Below are 16,805 nucleotides of genomic sequence, written 5' to 3' on the forward strand. Positions count from 1 at the left end.
GTTCTAGGGAAGTTTTAATTTTTGGAATAGGTGAGGGTTTCTGTGAACTGAAATAAGTACTCAGTTACTTGGATTTTAACTAATATTAAATTTATTGAAGCACTTGTCTCTTGTAAAGCTAATGTATCAAACCAAAAATTTAGTATATAGAATTCAAATATTTTAAAGCAGAGTTCCCCTCACAAGGAGACCAACTAGCAGCTACCTATAGACAAGACACCATTGTGAAAATCCCAGAACATGGAGGAGAGGCTGAAGCAGCCCCTGGATCACAGAGACTGAGCAGGGATCCATCAGAAGGGTAAGAGGAGTGGCTACATTCTGACCACATCGCCCATCCCTCAGGCCAGCACAGCACTGCACAGTGAGTGCCCTCCTGGGCCTACAGTTTCTCCAGTGGGTAAAAGAGAGCCCAAAGTGGACATCCAGCTCCCCCAGCATTGTGGGTCACTTCCCAGGAGGACCACTTGGGGCTTACCTCACAGGGATTGTGGGAGGAATCTGTGGGGCTTGACACTGGAAATCAAATTGGGACAGAGAAGGGGAGTGGGGCTGAGAAAAACCAGCACTTGGATCTTGGCAGGCCATGTTCCTCCTCACAGTGGCACCTGAGTAGAGATTCCAGCCACCAGCTTTGCCCAGCTGAAGAACCAAGCAGGTGGCCCCATCTGTCAGAGAACTCAGTGTGCAGTTCTGCCTGATTTGGGACACCAAACAATAAGGTGTGCAGACCTTGGAGCCTGTTCTGCTGCCTCTCCCAGGTGAGAAAGATAATTCATAGCCCCTCCTACTGCTGAATACAGTCCCAGCCCCATCCAATTGGAAACCTAACCAGAGAACCTGGGAAGCTGTATAGCCCATTCTACAGCCTGCTTACACTGGCATTTGAGCAGACGACAGTTGGCAACTATGCCCATCTGTAGAGCTGAGCTGGTGGCCTTAGTCTGGCCAGGGCAATCAGTGTGAAGTTCTGCCTCATTTCGGGCCTCCAGCCAACTAGCTGTGCCTGTCTTGGGGCCTGATCTGCTGCCCTGCCTAGGCAGGGAAGTGGGTTGGTGGCTCCTCCTACTGTTGAGTATAGCCTTTCGTCCCACTGAACTAGGAAGCCTAACCAAAGTACTCAGGAGGCTGCACAGCCCATCCCACAACCCAAGTCGCAGCAGTGCCAGAGCAGAGCTCATCCGCAAAGCTGAGCTGGTGTCCTTATCTGGCCAGGGAGCTTGGTGAACAGTTGTGCCTGATTTGAGTCCCCAGCCAATGAGCCATACTGGCATGGAACCGCTTCTATGGCCCTGCCTGTGTTGGGAAGCAAATTCAAAACCCTGTGTAGGCCTAAATATAGCCTCCTGCCCTCGCTGACCAGGAAGCCTAATCAGAACATCTACAAAGCTGCATAGCCTATCCTATAGCCCCACTTACAATGGCACCCAGGCAGAAAGCCCAAGCAGTGGCTCTGCCTATCTGCAAAGCTGAGCTGGTAGCCCTCTCTGGCCAAGGAGCTTGGTGGGCAGCTCTGCCAGACTTGAATACTCAGCCATTGAGCTGTAATAGCCATGGAGCTCAATTTAGGCTTCACCCAGGCAGGGAGACAAATTTGCAGACACAACCAACTACTGAATAGAACACTCAATACCCATCAACTAAGAAGTCTGGTCAGAGAATCTGTGCAACCACTGAGACCATCATGCAGCCATGCCTGGGCAGGGAACTAAGCCAGCAGTCCTATCCAAGTGTTCCCACCCAGTGGCACCCCCCAACCTCAGATCTCAGGCAGTAGCCTCACCCCAAAAGAAACCCCAATAGCAATCCCGATCCGCGCAAGGATTATACCTGCTGACCCGCCCAGAACCTCAAGCTAAGCTGAATGATGAAGGACTGTTTCTGCTGAAGTGAACATGTAAAATCTGGAAGAGGAGATGGCTTACTCAAATGTGTAGATACTAAGAATAATGGATCATGAAGAATCTGGTAAACATGACACCACCAAAGGAAACTAATAAGGCTCCAATAACTGACCCTAAAGAAATGGAGATCTATGAACTATCTGACAAAGAATTCAGAGTAATCCTCTTAAAGACATTTATTGATCTACAATAACCCACAGACAGACAACTAAATGAAATTAGGAAAACAGTGAATGAAAAAAATAAGAAGCTCAACAAAGAAGTAATCATTAAAAAAAAAAAAAAAAAACTAACAGAAATCCTAGAGTTAAAGAATACAGTGACTGACCTGAAGAATTCAATAGAGACTTTCAACATCACTTGACCAAGCAAGAAAAAAAAAAGAATTAGTGGACTGGAATATAGCCCATTTGAAATTATCCAACAGAGGAACAAGAAGAGAAAAGAGTGAAGAAAGCCTATGGCACTTACGAAACACCATCAAAAGAAATGGTATAAGCATTATGAGAATCCCAGGAGAAGAGAAAGAGAAAGAGACAGAAACTATATGTAAACTAATAATATCTGAAAATTACTGAAACTTGGTGAGAGAAAGGGACATCAATATTCATGAGACACAAAGGACCCCAAATAAGTTGAACTTGAAAGGGCTACATCAAAACACATTATAGTTAAATTGTTAAAAGTCAAAGATAAGGAGAACTTTGAAAGAAGCAAGAAAGAACAACATATCACATACAAGGAAACCCCCATAGGCAGATTTCTCAACAGAAAATTTGCAGGTCACGGGAGAGTGGGATGATATATTCAAATTATTGAAAGAAAAAAACAGTTCACCGAGAGTACTATACAGAGCAAACCTGGCCTACAGAAATGAAGGACAGGTAGACTTTCTTGAATAAAAACAAGCTGAAGGAGTTCTTCACCGTTAGACCCGCCTTATAAGAAATGCTAAAAGGAGTTCTTGAAGATGAAATAAAAGGATGCTAATTAACATTACAAAAGCATATGAATGTATGTGTAAAACTCCCCGGTAAAGGTAAATGTATATTCAAAGTCGGATTCTATAATGATGGTGCATAATTCACTTACAACTCTAGTTTAAAAGTTAAAAAACAAACATATTAAAAATAACTATAACTATAATAATTTGTTAATGGATACATAATAAAAAGTAACACCAATAACCTAAAATGTGAGGGGGGATAAGTAAAAGCTTAAAGTTTCTGTATGCTATCAAAATTAAGCTGTTATTAGCTTGAAATAGGATATTATAAATATAAGATATTTTATGTAAGCCTAGTGGTAATTACAAAGGAAAAATGTTTAGTAGATCCACAAAAGATTATGATAAAGGAGTCAAAGCACATCACTATACAAGGTTATCAAATCACGGAAAAGACAGCAAATAAGCTAGTAACAAAGGGTCTAAAAAACAGTCAGAAAACAATGAACAAAATTCTTCCCTATCAATAATTGCTATAGATGTAAATGGATTAAATTTTCCAATAAGAAGATATAAAATGGTTGAATGGGTAAAAAAACAAAACCCAAAGATATACTGCCTACAAAAGACTCACTTTACCTTTAAAGACACACATACACCAAAAGTAAAGGGATGGAAAAAGTTATTTCAAGTAAATGAGAACCAAAATAAATCAGAAATAGGTAGATTTTTATCAGACTAAATAGATTTTAGGCTAAAAATGGTCAAAACCAACAAAGAAGGTCATTAAATAATGATAAATGGGTCAATTAATCAAGAAGTTATAACAATTATGAATATTTCTGCATCCAACATTAGACCATGTAAATATATAAAGCAAATACTAACAGAACCAAAAGTAGAAATAAACAGCAATACAACAAAAGTTGAGTTCTTTCATACCCCACTCTCAACAATGTATAGATCATCTAGACAGAGAATTAATAAGCAAAGAGTGGATTTGACAACACTATTGACCAAATGGACATGACAAATGCATACAAAACATTCCATCCAGCAACATCACAATACGCAGACCTCTTGAGTGCACATGGAACATTTTCTAAAATAGATCATATGACAGGCCACAAAGAAGTCTTAGCAAATTTAAAAAGATTGAAATCACGGCAAGTACCTTTTCTGACCACAATGATAAGAAAGTAGAAATCAATAGCAGAAGGAAAATTGAAAAATTCACAGATATGTGGAAATTAAACAGCACTCTGCTAAACAACAAATGGAACTAAAAATCAAAAGGGAAATAAATCAAATGAGAAATAAAAAATATTTTGAGACAAGCAAAAATGAAAACACAACATATCAAAACTTATGAGATGCAGCAAAAGCAATTCTAAGAGGGAAGTTTGTAGGGATAGATGCATACATCAAGAAAAAAGAAAGTTCTTAAGTAAACAATTTAACTTTAAACCTCAAGGAACTAGCAAGAGAATAAAAACTAAGCCACAAGTTAGGAAAAGGAAGGAAATCCTAAAGATTAGAGCAGAAATAGATGAAATAGAGAACAGGAAAAAATAGAAAAATGAATAAAACATGATCTGGTACTTTGGTAAGACGAACTGGCAAACTTCTAGTTAGACTAACCAAGAAAAAAGAGAGAAGACTCAAATAAATAAGATTAAAAATGAAAGTGGAGACATTGCAATTGATAGCATTGGAATACGAAGCACATAAGATACTACTAAGAACTACTATGAACACTACTATACTATGAAGTATATGTCAACAAATTGGACAACCCAGAAAAAAATGGATAGGTTTTTAGAAACACACAACTTATAAAGATTGAATCATGAAGAAATAGAAAATCTGAACAGACCAGTAACATGTAAGAAGATTGAATCAGTGATCAAAAACCTCCCAACAAAGAAAAACCCAGGACCGGATGATTTCACTGGTGATTTTTACCAAACATTTAAAAAAGAATTAATGCCAATCCTTCTCAAACTCTTCCAAAAAATTGAAGGAGAAGGAACACTCTGAAACTTATTTTACAATACCAGCATTATCCTGTTACCAAAGGCAGACAAGGATACTACAAGAAAACTATGGGTCAATATCCCTAATAAATATAGATAACCAAATTCATTAGCACCTAAACGGATTATACCTCATGATCAATGTAAGTCATCCTCAAGATGCAAGGATGGTTAAACATACACAATTTAATAAATATGTTCTATCATATCAATAGAATGAAAGATAAAAGTCACATGCTCATCATAATAGATCCAGAAAAAGATTTTTACAAAATGCAACACCCTTTCATAATAAAAACTCTCAATATACTGGATATAGAAGGAATGTATCACAATGTAACAAAGTCCATATATGACAAGCCCCCACCTAACATCATTCTTAATGGTGAAAGCTTGAAAGTTTTTCTCCTAAGATTAAGAATACGACAAGGGTACCCACTTTTACCACTCTTATTCAACATAGTACCGGTAGTCCTAGCCAGATCAATCAGGCAACAAAAAGAAATAAAAAACATCAAAATCAGAAAGGAAGAAGTATTATTGTCTTTATATGTTGATGACATGATCTTATATCTGGAAAATCCTAATGACTCCACCAAAATTGTTAATTCCTATCAACAGTTAGGTGAGGATAGTATTTAGAAAAGTGGATCATTGCTCAAGCAATGAAATCATATCTGGTACAGAGGCTACAACTGGAGGTACCTCTTGGTTAAGCTTACAATAATTCTTATCATTCTCCAAGATTAATCAGTCTTCTGCACAATCCAAATAAGCAAATTGAATGAGGATGTGGTGGGAATCACCACCTCTGTATACTTCAAGTCCTTAATGGCAGCACTAATTTTTGCAGTTCTTTCAGGAATGCAATACTGCTTTGGTTTACTATTTCATATTGAAACCGGCAAAAAGTTGGCCACTGATGATTAAGTAGCTAGGGACTAAAGACTCAAGTTTTTTTCTTTTTTGCAATTACTGGCTATAGCTTTTAGCTATTTACCTGCCCATTGTTAACTGTGCTGTTTAGGCAATATGCTATCTGACTCCCACTAGATTCCTATAGATAACATCTCCTTGAAGCCTGGGTCACCATGGTAATGGGTGTTTGAGCTGTTTTTCAGGAATTAGAACCCCGTGTCCACTTCAGGCCAGTGGAGACCACCCACTCATCAACTGGGCCGGAGCAGATGTCCGGTAAGTTACATTTTGACGTCAAGAGGCTAAAAACTCCACGCTTGGGTCATGCCAACACTGCCATTTTGTTAACATGCGTCCTATGAAGAAGCATGAAAACTGACGATGCTTGTGCAGATCATCACCTCACCTCTTCTCATCTCCAGTCATCTATCTCCACATTTCAGACCACCTTGCCCCGTCCAGATAAATATCCCTGAGTCCCTATTTTCGGGGAAGAGGATTTGAGACTCATTCTCCCATTTCCTCACGTGGCTGCCTTGTGATTAAACTCTCTCTGTCTCTCTCTGCAATCTCGTCGTTTTGGTGATTGGCTTTCTGGGCGGCGGGCAAAATGAACCTGGTTCGGTAACACTATGTAGAAAATGTTTTAGTGGCTTTCACTTGGCCTTTTCCACCATGATAGCCCTAAATCCATAGGTCAGGAAACCAACATGGTGATTCTTTGATGAGTATATCTCTTTCAGTTGTGCATTCTGAAGCTGGAGAAATAACCACAGGATGGGTTCAAGGACCCACTGTGCTCACAGTGAGACAGATCTGAGCTAAAACTTGATTTATCACCTGACCTCCATAAGACCCTGTTCTGGCTTTTGGACCATGGTGATGTTTTGGTTCTCCTAGAATTAGTGTCAGTTCAGAGCTAGTGTCTAGTAGGCCCCAAAAGTTCTGCTTATTTTCATTACCCCAATGCACCTTTACTATCCTCGTAAAAGGTTATAGGTATCTTTGGAGAAGGCTGGGAGAAAGATAAACAGTATAAATATTTGGTAGTGTTCCAAGGTCCTTCCTCAAGGAGACCTGTTCTCCTCTTCTTTCAGGGAGTCTGGGTCTATAAACTGGCTCAAGTCTGGGATTTGACTGAGAGAATGACTCTCTGTTTTTATTATTCAGGTTAGACATTTGTTCACTTGACCTGGAACTTTTCTATTTATACAGATCAAGTAAGAATGTATTACGTTTCTCATCTATTTCGCCTCTACGAACACTGTGATCAACTAGCCAATGCCATAGATCTGCACAAGTAAGACAATTCTGACTGCTGCTTTGAATCTGCTGCCAATTATGGGAACTGTGCCCACCTTTCATTTGGCAATTAAGGGCCACAACTTGGCCCTTGCACCCTGGGATCCAATTATTCCCAATGTATTTAGGTTTTCCAATTCAGTGACTACAGTTCCCTCTGTAAGTTCTGGCCTACATGGAAGAGTTACCACAGAGCTCTTCAAGATGGCTGGGACGCCCCTCACACATTTATTTCTCACAGTAGGAGTGAAAGGTATGTCTTCTGTACCCTTCCCATGTGCTTGAGTATGTCTTAAATGATAAATCCTCTCTAACATTCCAATCTCCCTAAGCCTTTGAATTCCTTCCTCTTCATTAAACCAAGGTGGGTCTGGCATTTCCAATTTGCTCACTGTGGGCCACCTTTTGGTTCATGTTTCAGCCAACCAACCAAACAAACAAATTGTTAGAGTCCTTCCTAACACCCCAAGCTGCAACGTTAAATGCTGAATCTCTGCTTTGTGAGCCTGCATTAATATATTCAGCCTCATCCAACTTTATGTTCCTTCCACCATTATCCCACACTCTTAGTATCCATTCTCACACAAGTTTTCTGGATTTCTGTGTATATAAATTAGAAAACTCTGGTATTCTTTTCAAATGTAGCTCATCTCATCCTAGGTCACACCCTGAAGGACCTGCTAGGACTTGAATCTAGTTATACATGCAGAAGCAAAGAGGTGTATTGAGGAGTGTCCTGAGGAGAAACAATATTGTCTCCCATGGCTACTGCTTCAGGGGAGGCCATCACAGTTTACTCAGGCAATGCAGGGTTGATCTCATCAGACAGGGATGGAGAAGCTGCTATCAGTGGGGGTAGGGAAGCTGCCACTAGAGTTGGAGAGGCTACTCGTGCTGTGAGTGAGGAGGCCTCTTCCACTGGCAAAGAAGACTCTTCAGAATTTATGGACTCAAGGTCTCCAGCTTCACCAGGGTCTTCCTACATGCCCCCATTTCAAATTAACAGCATCTCATTCTCTCCCTATCAATGCCCTTACTTTAACAGTAGACACACTGTGAAGTTGAGAGTTCAATTTGTGTTGCGATTCAACTAGAAGCAGGATGAGATTCTGCATTAGATTTTCAGCAATCTCAGCCCTGTGGCTGTAAGGGGTAGGGGCTCCTCCAGGGCTCACAGAGAGGCTTTCAGGTTATGTATGTGGTGCTTGAGTGGCTGCTCCATTGTACATCCCCACCAACAATGTACACAGATTCCAGTTGCTCCACATCCTTCCAACACTTGCTATTTTCTGTTTTTTCAATAGTAGCCACTGTAATAGGTATGAATCTGAAGCCATATTCGTGTCACTGAAGTCATAGAATTAGTTGGGAAGCATTTTCTTCTTTCAAAATTTTCCGGAGGAATTTGTATAGAATTGATAATATTTCTTGTTTAATGTTTAGTAGAATTATCTGATGAAGCTGTCTGGCCTTGGACTTTTGTGGGTTTTTTTTTTTTTTTCCTGTGGAGTTTTTAACTAAAACATCAATTTCCTCAATACAGATAGGGCTTATTCAGGTTGTCTATTTTTCTTGAATGAGCTTTGGAAGTTTGTGGCTTCTAAAGATTTGCCCCATTTCATCTAAGTTGTTGGATTTATCGGTATAAAATTGTTTGAAATGTTCTCTTATTTTCCTTTTAATGTCTGTAGAATCTTTAGTGATGTAACCTCATTCTTGGTTTTGGTAAGTCATGTTTTCTCTCTATTTTTCATGCTCACTCTGGTTAGACATTTATCAATTTCATTGTTCTTCTCAAAGTACCATCTTACCAAGAGCTCCTATGAACCTACTTTAATAACTAGATCTAATTAATATTAATCCTCACATAATTCTGTAACTGATATTTTATTTTATTCTTACAAAATGAATTGAAAGAGAACTTTCCACTCCATATAATAAAAATTTGAATATCATGAATGGAAACTACCATTAACGTACGTGTTCCCTCTACGAGATTGTAAAACTCAGGCCATCTTACTTCTTTTCTTTTCCTAATGATTAACATTTTATTTATTTCTTTTGTTTTGTTTGTTTGTGAGGAAGATTGGCCCACAGCTAACATCTGTTGCCAATCTTCCTGTATTTTTTTTTTCTTATTGAGATCATAATAGCTTATAACATTGTGAAATTTCAGTTGTACATTATTATTTGTCACTCACCATATAAATGCACCCCTTCACCCTTTGGGCCCATCCCCCAATCCCCTTCCTCTCTGGTAACCCCCAAACTGTTCTCTCTGTTGGTATGTCAGTTTATTTTCCACATATGAGTGAAATCATACGATGTTTGTCCTTCTCTGTCTGGTTTATTTCGCTTGACATAACACCCTCAAGGTCCATCCATATTGTTGCGAATGGGACTTTTTTTTATGGCTGAGTAGTATTCCATTGTGTATATATATATATATATGTATATATATATATATATCACATCTTCTTTATCCAGTCATTAGTTGATGGACACTTCAGTTGCTCCCACTTCTTGGCTGAAGTGAAGAATGCTGCAATGAACAGAGGGGTGCGTAATTCTCTTTGGATTGTTGATTTCAAGTTCTTTGTATAAATACCCAGTAGTAGGATAACTGGGTCATATGGTATTTCTATTTTTAGAAATAGAAATGTTTGATTTTTGTTGTTCAGTTATGTGAGTTCTTAAAGTATTATGGAGATTAACTCCTTGTCAGATATATGATTTTCAAATATTTTCTCCCAGCTGGTGGGTTGTCTTTTCATTTTGATCCTGGTTACCTTTGTCTTGCAGAAGCTCTTTAGTCTGAGTAAGTCCCACTTGTTTATTTTTTCTTTTGTTTCCCTTGTCCAAGTAGACATGGAATTCAAAAAGCTCCCTCTAAGACTGACGTCAAAGAGTGTACTGCCTATTTTTTCTCCTAGGAGTTTTATAGTTTTAGGTCTAACTCTCAAGTCTTTGATCCATTTTGAGTTAATTTTTATGTATGGCCAAAGATAATGGTCTACTTTCATTCTTTTGCATTTGGCTTTCCAGTTTTCCCAGCACCATTTTTTGAAGAGACTTTCCTTTCTCCATTGTATGTTCTTAGCTCCTTTGTCAAAAATTAGCTGTCTGCAGATGTGTGGTTTTATTTCTGGGCTTTCAATTCTGTTCCATTATCCTGTGCATCTGTTTTTGTGCCAGTACCATCCTGTTTCGATTATTATAGCTTTGTAGTATATTTTGAAGTAGGGATTATGTTGCCTCCAGTTTTGTTCTTTTTCTTCAGGATTGCTTTAGCTTTTGGGGGTCTTTTGTTGCCACATAAGAATTTTAGAATTCTTTGTTCTATTTTCATGAAGAATGTCATTAGGATTTTGATTGGGCTTGTGTTGAATGTTTAGATAGCTTTAGGTAGCATGGACATTTTAACTATGTTTATTCTTCCAATCCATGTACATGAGATAGCTTTCCATTTCTTTACGTCATCATCAATTTCTTTTAATAATGTCTTATAGTTTTCATTGTACAGCTCTTTCACCTCCTTGGTTAAATTTTCCCCTGGACATATTTTTTGTTGTTGTTGTGATTGTAAATAGGATTGTCTTCTTGAGTTCTCTTTCTGTTAGTTCATTATTAGAGTATAGAAATGCAATGATTTTTGTAAGTCGATTTTGTACCCTGCAACTGTGCTATAGTTATTGATTATTTCTAATAGTTTTCAATGGATTCTTTAGGGTTTTCTATATCTAAAATCATGTCATCTGCAAACAGCAAGAGTTTCACTTCTTCATTGACTATTTGAATTCCTTTTATTCCTTTTCTTGCCTAATTGCTCTGTCCAAAACCTCCAGTACTATGTTGAATAAGAGTGACAAGAGTGGGCACCCTTGTCTTGTTCCTGCTCTCAGAGGGATGGCTTTCAGGTTTTCCCCATTGTGTATGATGTTGGCTATGGGTTTGTCATATATAGCCTTTATTATGTTGAGGTGCTTTCCTTCTATAGCCAGTTTATTGCGAGTTTTTATGATAAATGTATTTTGAATCTTGTCAAATGCTTTCCCTGCATCTATTGAGATGATCATGTGGCTTTTATTCCTAATTTTGTTAATGTGGTGTATCACATTGATTAATTTGAAGTTGGATGTTGAACCATCCCAGTGTCCCTGGTATAAATTCCATTTGATCATGGTGTATGATCTTTTTAATGTATTGCTGTATTCGGTTTGCCAATATTTTGGTGAGGATTTTTGCATGTCTGTTCATCAGCAATATTCGCATCTAATTTTCCTTGTTTGTATTGCCCTTATCTGGCTTTCATAGCAGGGTGATGTTGGCTTCATAGAATGTGTAAGGAATACACATTCCATCTTCCTCTATTTTTTGGAAAAGTTTGAGAAGGGAAGGTATTAAATCTTCTTTAAATGTTTGGTAAAATTCTCCAGAGAGGCCATCTGGTCCAGGACTTTTATTTTTTGGGAGGTTTTTAGTATTGTTTCCATCTCTTGACTTTTGATTGGTCTATTCAGATTCTCTGTTTCTTCTTGATTCAGTTTTGGGAGGTTGTATGAGTCTAAGAATTTATCCAATTCTTCTAGACTGTACAATTTGTTGGCATATAGTTTTTCATAGTATTCTCTTATAATCCTTTGTGTTTCTGTGGGATCCATTGTAATTTCTCCTATTTCATTTCTGATTTTATTTATTTGAGCCTTCTCTCTTTTTTTCTTAGAGAGTCTAGCTAAGGGTTTGTCAATTTTGTTTGCCATTTCAAAGAACCAGCTCTTAGTTTCATTGATCCTTTCTATTGTTTTTTGGTTTCAATTTCATTTATTTCTGCTCTAATTTTCGTTATGTCTTTCCTTCCTCTGACTTTGGGCCTTGTCTGTACTACTTTTCCTACTTCTGTTAGGTGTAGTTTAAGATTGCTTATTTGAGACTTTTCTTGTTTGTTAAGGAGGGCATGTATTGGTAAGCATTTCCCTCTCAGGAACTGTTTCCCTCTCAGGACTGCTTTTCCTGCACCCCATATGAGTTGGTATGGTGTATTTTCATTTTCATTTATTTATAGGTATTTTTTAATTGCTCCTTTACTTTCTTCTATGGTCCATTGGTTGTTCAGTAGCATGTTGTTTCTCTCCACATCTTTGTCACTTTCCCAGTTTTTTTCTTGTATTTTATGTAATTTTATAGCATTATGGTCAGAAAAGATGCTTGTTATGATTTGAATATTCTTAAATTTATGAAGGTTTACGTTGTTTCCCAACATGGTCTATACTTGAGAATGTTCCATGTGCATGTGAGAAGAATGTGTATCCTTCTGTTTTGGGATGCAGTGCTCTATATATGTCTGTTAAGTCCATCTGGTCTAGTTATTTATATAAGTCCACTATTTACTTATTGACTTTCTGATCTATCCCTTGATGTAAGTGGGACATTAAGTTCCCCTACTATTATTGTATTGTTGTTAATATCTCCTTATAGGTTTGTTAATACTTGCTTTCATACTTTGGTGCTCCTGTGTTGGGTGCATATATATTTGTAAGTATTATGTCCCTTTTATCATATGTATTGCCCCTCTTTGTCTCTCATTACCTGTTTTATCTTGAAGTCTACTTTGTCTGATATAAGTATGGCAACACCTGCTTGCTTTTGTTTGCCGTTAGCTTGGAGTAGTATCTTCCATCCCCTCTCTCTGAGCCTGTGTTTGTCTTCAGATCTTATATGTCTTTCCTAGAGGCATCATATTTTTGGGTCTTGTTTTTAACCCATCCTGCTACTTTGTGTCTTTTGATTGGAGAATTCAATCTATTTACATTTAGAGTGATTATTGATATATGAGGGCTTAATGCTGCCATTTTATTGCTTGTTTTCTGAATCTTCTGCATTTCCTTTGTTTCTCATCCTGTGTGTTTCTGACTACCCGTTCAGTTTGGTAGATCTCTATGATGGTTTTCTTAGTTTTCCCTTTATTTATCATTTGTGTCTCTATTCTGATTATTTATTTATTGGTTACCATGGGGTTTGCATAGGGCATCTCATAGATGAGATAGTGCAATTCTGATAGTCTCTTATTTCTTTAAACTAAGTTGATTCCATCCCTTTCTTCTTCCCCTTCTAAGTTATTGTTGCACAGCTTATTCCATATTGTGTTGTGAGTTTGTGGTTAAAAAGATGAGATTATATTTAGTTTTGGTGTTTTCCTTCCCTTTATTATTGATGTTATAATTAAGTGTTTGCTAACCTGTTCTGATAGAGAGCTGCAATTTTTCTGGTTTTGTCTACCTATTTTTCTACTTGCTCAAGGCTTTGTATCCCTTTTCTCTGTTTTTTTTTTTTTTTTTTTTTTTTTTTTTTTTGGTATGAGGGCCTTCTGGAGCATTTCTTGTGGGGGGTGGGTCTTGTGGTGATGAATTCTCTTGGCTTTTGTTTATCTGGGAAATTTTTTATTTCTCCATCATATCTGAAGGATATTTTCACTATATAGAGTATTCTTGGCTGAAATTTTTTGTCTTTCAGAATTTTGAATATATCACTCCACTCTCTTTTAGCCTATTAGCTTTCTGCTGAGAAATTTGCTGAAAGCCTCATAGAAAATCCTTTGTAAGTTATTTTCTTCTGCCTTACTGCCCTTAATATTTTTTCTTTGGCATTGACTTTTGCCAGCTCTACTACTATATGCCTTGGAGAAGGCCTTTTTATATTAATATAATTAAGAGTTCTAATAGCTCCTTTATGTGTATTTCCAGCTCTTTCTGAAGGTTTGGGAAGTTCTGAACTATTCTTACTTTGAAAAGTTTTCTGCTCCATTTTTCTTTTCTTCTCCCTCTGGAATACCTATAGTCCTTATGATGTACTTCCTAATTGAGTTGGATATTTCTCAGAGAATTGTTTCATTTCCTTTTAGTCTTAATTCTCTGTCTTCCTCCATCTGAAGCATTTCTATATTTCTGTCCTCCAGCCTGCTGAGTCTCTCCTCCATAATATCTGCTCTCTTATTAAGTAAGTTCAGATTTGTCTTTATCTCATCTATTTTGTTTTCATCTCCAAATTTCTCATTGGTGTTTCTTTTTAGTTTCAATCTCTTTTGTGAAAAAGTTCCTGGTTTCATTGAACTTTCTATCTGTATTTTCTTGTAACTCATTGAGTTTTTTATGATAGCTATTCTTCATTCTCTGTCATTTAGATAACTTTCTGTGCCTTCAGGATTGATTTCTGGGTGCTTGTCATTTTACCTCTGTTTTGGAGTATTAACATATGTTTTCATACTGTGTGAAAATAGTAATAGTGTCTGTTCGCAGATTCCACCTGCCGCCACTGGGTGGAGGTCAAGAGCTGTGTATTCTGAGCCCACCGTGATTCCTGGCTTGCTTGCTCACAGCTGCTGCTTTTATATTGTATGGATGGGTGCTCTGGCCAACCAGCTGAGCTGGAGCACTGGGTAGGGAAAGGGGTGCTTTCTTTCACCTGCATGATCCCCGGGGATGTTCTCATTCTGCGCTTGCTATCTGCTCTCCTGGGGTGCAGGCTTGATGAAAACATCCCCATAATAGCTTAGCCACCTCTGTGTGGGGCTTTCCCATGAGCTGTGAGGGAACTTGGAGAGCAAAGGTGTTCCCGCTGAGGGCTGCCCCTCTTGCCTCTCCTCTCAGAGCTGTGTGTGTGGGGCCGTGCCAAGGGTCATTGCTGTTGGGGGAGGGAGAGGAGATCCCCTTACCTTCTTCCACTTCCTCCAGAGGTCCACACCTCCATCTTCAGATGTACGGCTGCATGGGTCTCTCACACATCTTTTGGTTTGTGTGAATGTCCTCTGTTGGTGTATGAATGTCCATTTTGTTGTATATTGGGGGAAAGTCTAAAGGAAGAGCTCACTCCACCATGATGCTGATGTCACTCTCTGAAAATTCTTAATTATAGCCCTACTACACAGAACTATTTTCCCTTTCAACCTGTGAATAGACTTTATCCTTTAGTGTCACAGAGCCTGAATAGCAATCTGAAATACTTTTTGCCATTATTTTTTTATGCTTACATATTTCCTGAAATGGCCCTTTCATTTAGTTGCCTAGAAATTAGAGGAAGGTTGGTTACTGTCTGATTGACTGCTGGAGGCCAGTTTGGACAATATAAAGCATTAAAATAGCTAGTATTGTAAAGGCAAGAAGGACAAATGAGGTAGCTAATTAGGGGAACAGGAAACCTCAAATAAGAGGTCTTTTGAGTTTTTACTCTAAGAGCTGGGAAATTTAATATCACTCAGTGGTGTAAAAGGTTAGGCATTATGACAAATAACCATGGAGGTAGGAACCTGACCAGGTGAGGTTACTTCCTACAAAGAAGTGATGCAGACCATCTTTCCCTGGGAGCTGGTGGTTATTCCAGACACCCTTTACTTCAGCTTAGGACAGGAAGAACAGCGTGCTGCTGTGAAATGATAAGCCACTGAGGTTTGAATGTGTGACCAGAAAGCTTGCAGGTGTGACTAGAAGCTGTGTGCTAAGCTTCTAGCTGACAAAGTTAATGTTGTCAGGAAGGGATGGGTAACATGTGTGGTTTCCCAAATGAAAAAAGGCTTTGCAGCAAAGCAGCCAGGAAATAAATACTTTAATGCTTTATTTAGTCATATTGTGTATGTGGATGTGTGTTTTGCAAAAAAGTGATTATGGAAGACTAAGTTCAAGAGCGTTCAAAACATTCTTCAAATTTCCCATCTTTCTGTTTTATTAACAGTAGTTAGGATAGATGAATTTTGGTGCTTGCAATTTTGGGCTTCATTTTTCAAAGGGCCATGCTAGGAGTTTCAGTTAGTCCCATCTGAAGTTATTGTTGTTATCTTCTGATGCTGGTTGTCTTCTCATTTAAGAAGAAATTTGCATTTTCCCTGAAATTCAGAGCTTAGTAATAAAAAGCAACTAGAGCTTAGAGGGAACAGCTACACAATTTTGCTTTTCAATCGTTAATCTCATTCTGCTTCTTTCTAAAACTGAAAATTTACATTTTGTAGTCCAGTTCTCTTAACTTTAACATGTTCATGGAATACACATGTAGGCATCATATCTCTTCTAAGTGCTGCAGTTATAATAATGTACAAGACAGATGTACTCACCCTATAAAGTTTATATAGAGCAGACAGACTATTATGTAAGTATATAAAAGTATTCTTTACCTACCTGGCTTCTATCATGAGAACTGTCTACCCTCCACCAGCTGAAAGGGTGTAAATCAAAAGAGAAAAAAAGCTCAACGTTACCGGTATCTCCATGTGGAAGCAAGATGTAAATAACCAGATCTGAGGTTACAGAATGGCTTTTCTAGAGAGGTAGTGTTATGCTGCCGCATGTTTCCCAGCTCTTAAGTTATAGTAATGTGCATCCCCTCCCCCAGTACACACACGCTTTCCTCCAAGCGTCTGCACTCCAAACATGACATATTAGGGTGTAGAACATAGCTAGTGTTTAGGATTTCTAGCTTGCATTCCTGGCTCTTCCACTAGATATAGTATCTTGGGAGAGAGGGAAAAAAAGAACATTTACCTATTTTTAAGTCTAATAAGTCCTATCTATAGTGATAATCTCATTGAATTCTTCCAAGTCTACGAAGTTAGTGATATTCTTGTCGAGCACATTCAAATTTTTAAAGCTAGCAAGGATTTGAATCTTGGACTTTAAATAATAATATTAACATTTAATGAGTGCCTGCTATATATGT

The 16,805-nt window shown here is 38.1% G+C and overlaps 1 protein-coding gene across 5 annotated transcripts in view; it reads left to right on the forward strand.

Moving 5' to 3' along the window:
* LOC131416326 (killer cell lectin-like receptor 2) overlaps positions 1-16,805 on the forward strand; it is a 229,024-nt gene that overhangs the window by 82,137 nt on the left and 130,082 nt on the right. The window lies entirely within an intron of this gene.

Source organism: Diceros bicornis, chromosome 17, assembly GCF_020826845.1.
Source record: "Diceros bicornis minor isolate mBicDic1 chromosome 17, mDicBic1.mat.cur, whole genome shotgun sequence".
In the NCBI taxonomy this organism is placed as follows: domain Eukaryota; kingdom Metazoa; phylum Chordata; class Mammalia; order Perissodactyla; family Rhinocerotidae; genus Diceros; species Diceros bicornis.